A 3877-nucleotide genomic window follows, 5' to 3' on the forward strand; every position below is an offset into this window, starting at 1 on the left:
GGATCCTTTCTGCTCAGGGCGTTCTGCCGAAGCAGAGCCCAGCTCCTGCAGCCACAGTGACACCAACCCTTGGGAGGAGTGAAACCACGGCAGGACCACGCAGAGGGGCTGCTCCAGCCAAAACACGGCTCTGCCCCGGGGTCAGGGCTGGGGACTCCCCCCAGGGCACCCAGAGGCAGCTCCTGCGCCCAGGGGAGCCGGAGGGACCCCCAACGATGCCGTGGAGCTCAGCCCTTCCCAGGAGCCGGCCCCGACTTGCCCGGGATTCAAGGCCCTCTCTTATCTTGTGCGGCAGCTCGGGCTCGTTGTGAAATCTCCCCACTGGAGACGTTGGCAGCCAGGATTTATGGCTTCTGTAGTTTCCCTTTCATGGCTCCAGCTGGGGAAGGGCTGGCGAGGGATGAAAGGTGCTGCTGCTCCGGGAGGGATGGCAGAGAACACTTCAAAGGCTCCCGAGACACCGAGTCGCGTTGGGGTGCTGGGGATCCTTCTCTTCCGCGGCTTCCAGCGGCCTCTCCCTCCTCGAGCACGGCCTGAAAACCATCTGGAGCCAGAGTCAAGCACCTGCAGCTCAGCTCTGGAGCAGGAGCCGCCCTCAGGAGCCCCCAGCAGGTTTCCCTGGCAGTGAAATGCCAACTGGCCCAGGCCGGGCAGCAGCCACCACACACACAGAGGGTTCACGGGGGAGATGAGCAAGTTTTGCTCCTAAGGGAAGCCTGAGGAGGGATTTTGGCCACTGAGGCCTCTGGATCATGGCCCCCTCGGGCAAGTCTGGTGCCTGCAGGGACCCAGGGACCATCTCCACCCCTGAGCTGCCTGCAAGGGTGCAAAACTTCCCTCCTCCGGGAAGATCACGGGGAAGAATCCACCCAAAGGTCAGAGCAGGATTGTTCCACACTCCTCCCTGGGTGCTGACTCTGCCTCCAAGGCCACAAAAAGCTGGGGAACTGAAGCCCCATGAAGAAATCTCACCCTGAACATTTCAAACCCACCAAGCCCCTGCACGGAGCCTGCAGTAAATGCCCCTGTGCTGTTGTGGGTCTGATTCCTGGGTGAGTGGGTGCAGCGAGATGAAGAGCCAAGCGCTGCCTTAAAAACACCCAAACACAGACTGCAGGAACTCCCTGTCCCTGCAAGAGCCATTGCCTGGGGAAATTCCAACGCAGGAGCAGCTGAAGCAGCACATGCCTGCCCACACTTTAAACCCCCAAAAGCAGGAGCTGTGGGAGCTCCCAGCACTTTCCTGCCCTCTGTCCTTGCCGGGGCATCCTGGCTCCTGTGGCACAGGTGATGCCACCTGGCAGCCAAACAGCAGCTGGAGCTGCCCAGGTGCCCTGAGTGACAGAAGAGCACAGGCTCCACTGTGCTCCAAACACATCCACAGCAGCCCAGGGATCCACACCAACCCTCCCAGGCTGGCTGGATGGAAAAACTCAGCTGCAAGGCACAGAGCAGGGCTGGGCACTCAGCCCTGCGACCCTGCTGGAACTCGGCTCCCAGCAGCCAGAGGAGCTGATTAACTGGAGTCACTGTGACCTGCGCTGCTAATAAAAGCCAGTTTCCTCAGAGCACCTGGCCTTGTCCTCAGGCAGCTCCAGGGCAGCGACCTCAGCTCCCCTCTTCACCCCAGGAGAGGAGGTGACGGGAGGTGCAGCAGTGCTGGGACTCACCTGGAGACACACGTGAGGGTTTGGGCCAGGGCAGCTCCAGCTCTGCCCTCCAAAGCGCCCTCGGTCCCCACCCAGCTGCCAGAGGGAGAGGACTGCAGCTACAGATGGGAAATCCCACTGAAACCTCCCAAAGGAAACGATCTCTTTGAATTTCTGAAATGAAATTAATTGAAATGGAAAAAAAAAACAAAACCCAGCCCGTCAGGGAAAGGGGAATGGGTCACCCCACATTCTGATTACCCCGCGTTTTCACAACAAATGGGAACAGCCTGCCTGGCACAGACAAGAAATGAACTTGCAGCCTCTAAAGCCAACTCCAGGGATCCAGATCATCCCATTCCCCATTAGGCTCTTCCCAACAAGAACTTCACCCCAAAAACAACCTCCAGCAGCTGCGCAGGAGCTCCTCGTGGCTGTTCACAGGGTCCAGCTCTGCTGTTCTCTGTTTAAAGGCAGGAAATGGCTCAGGAACACAACTGGGGGGGTCTCTTCATCTTTTTCCTGGCAGCCCCCAGTGGCAGGAGTGTCCAGGAGCTGGAGTTCCCCCGGGAGAGCTGAGTGCACACAGCAGGACCAGCACAGAGCAGCTGGGCGAAGCTGCCTGGGGCTCCTGGGCTCCCTGCAGGAGGAACCCCCTGGGGCTGCTCTGCATCACAAACATCTGCATAGAGGCAGCGGCAAGGTCGTGGAAGCAAGGGAGAAAACCAGGAGAAGCTGAGGATGGAGGGTCCTTGATGCTGGGATGGGGAGCCAGGACTGAGCAGGACTCTGACCCACAGCAGCTCTTGTCCCCCCCTGCACACTGGACAGAGGGAAGAAAACATTTTTACAAATAACTTTCCTGCTGCCGGTTCTGCTCCGGCTCCAAGCACCAACTCTCTGTAAGAGATGGAACGATCCCACTGCGTGGTCCAGGTCCCAAAGCCCCCCGGGCAGGCCTGGGAATGCACAGCAGATCAAAGCAGCCCCAGCTCCCTCCCTGGCAGCCTCTCCAACCTGCTGCCTTCAGTGTCTGACTGCCCCAAGCAGCATTTTTAATCACTGGGGATCATTTAGATTTAGAACATTGCTGTGCTCCGCACTCAGAGCTCAGCCCAGAAATGATTCCTCCTCTCCCCCACACGTGGACAGGGATGTTTTCAGCAGAGCTGCCTCCAGACTCATTAAGAGGAGCAGTATCACTTTAATCAGCCTCTTTAAAATAAGAATTCCGTGTGCAAACCGACAAAGTCATTCCCTGGGTCCTGCCAAGCCCTTTGCCGCAGGCAAGGAGCTGAGACGTCCCTCAGCATCAGTTTTGTTTGTTTATTTATAAAGTTCACATGTTTGATCTTTGTTTAGCAACCGTTCTCATCTCCCTGTCCGGTGGTAAGAACACAGCAGTTCTTCTCTTGAGTCAAAGAATCATCAGTTCTCTTCTCCCAGCTCTGGAAAACATCCAGCGTCAGCCTGGGGAGCTCATCCCCAAATTTATCCAGCCCTGGTGGGGAGAAGGGGCTGCTCCCCTCATCCACGCCAGGCTCTGGATGCCCCCTGAAATTAAAGCTTTTCATTAATTACCTCGTGACTAATTCACCTCCATGACTGTGATCACTTTTGAACGTGTCCACCACGACCCCAGCTCGCTCAGTCACAGCTTTCGGCAGTCCTGGGAAAAACACTAACCCAGATTAAAAACCACTTGGGTGCCGCCAGAGCTGCTGCGTTTCGTTGGAGAGGAAAAGACAGCAAAGAAACCCACCTGAAACTCAGAACAAGAGCTCTGAAAGGCAGGAATTCTGGAATGGGATCGATCCAACCTCAACTCCTGAAATGGACACTCAGGGGATAAGGTTGAACCAAGCTTGAGATTTTTTTTTTATGTCTTTTTAATCCATTCTCACACATCTCTGAAAACCTGACGAACTACCATGATCTGTTGTTAGCTTTCCACTGAAAAGCCTCACTTCTCTGAACGAAATTGTAGAAAGTCACTATTTGTCTTAATTTTAAGGAAGTTCTTATTTTTCAGGGCCACCAGAGCTGGTTATAATGTTAGAAATAACACAAATTCTGCCTTAAATCACATCACCACCGAAAAAAACCCCCAAACCTGAAGGCCAAAAATGGAGACTGTAATTACTAATAAGTTGTGTTGAATAGTTCAGCCCATCGCCCTGCAGTCCTGGATTACCCGTCAAATCTTCAGAAATGAGAGAAAGGTCTGC

The sequence above is a fragment of the Chamaea fasciata genome, unplaced genomic scaffold, assembly GCF_029207755.1.
Source record: "Chamaea fasciata isolate MVZ Bird 193981 ecotype frontalis unplaced genomic scaffold, bChaFas1.0.hap1 SCAF_26, whole genome shotgun sequence".
In the NCBI taxonomy this organism is placed as follows: Eukaryota; Metazoa; Chordata; class Aves; order Passeriformes; family Sylviidae; genus Chamaea; species Chamaea fasciata.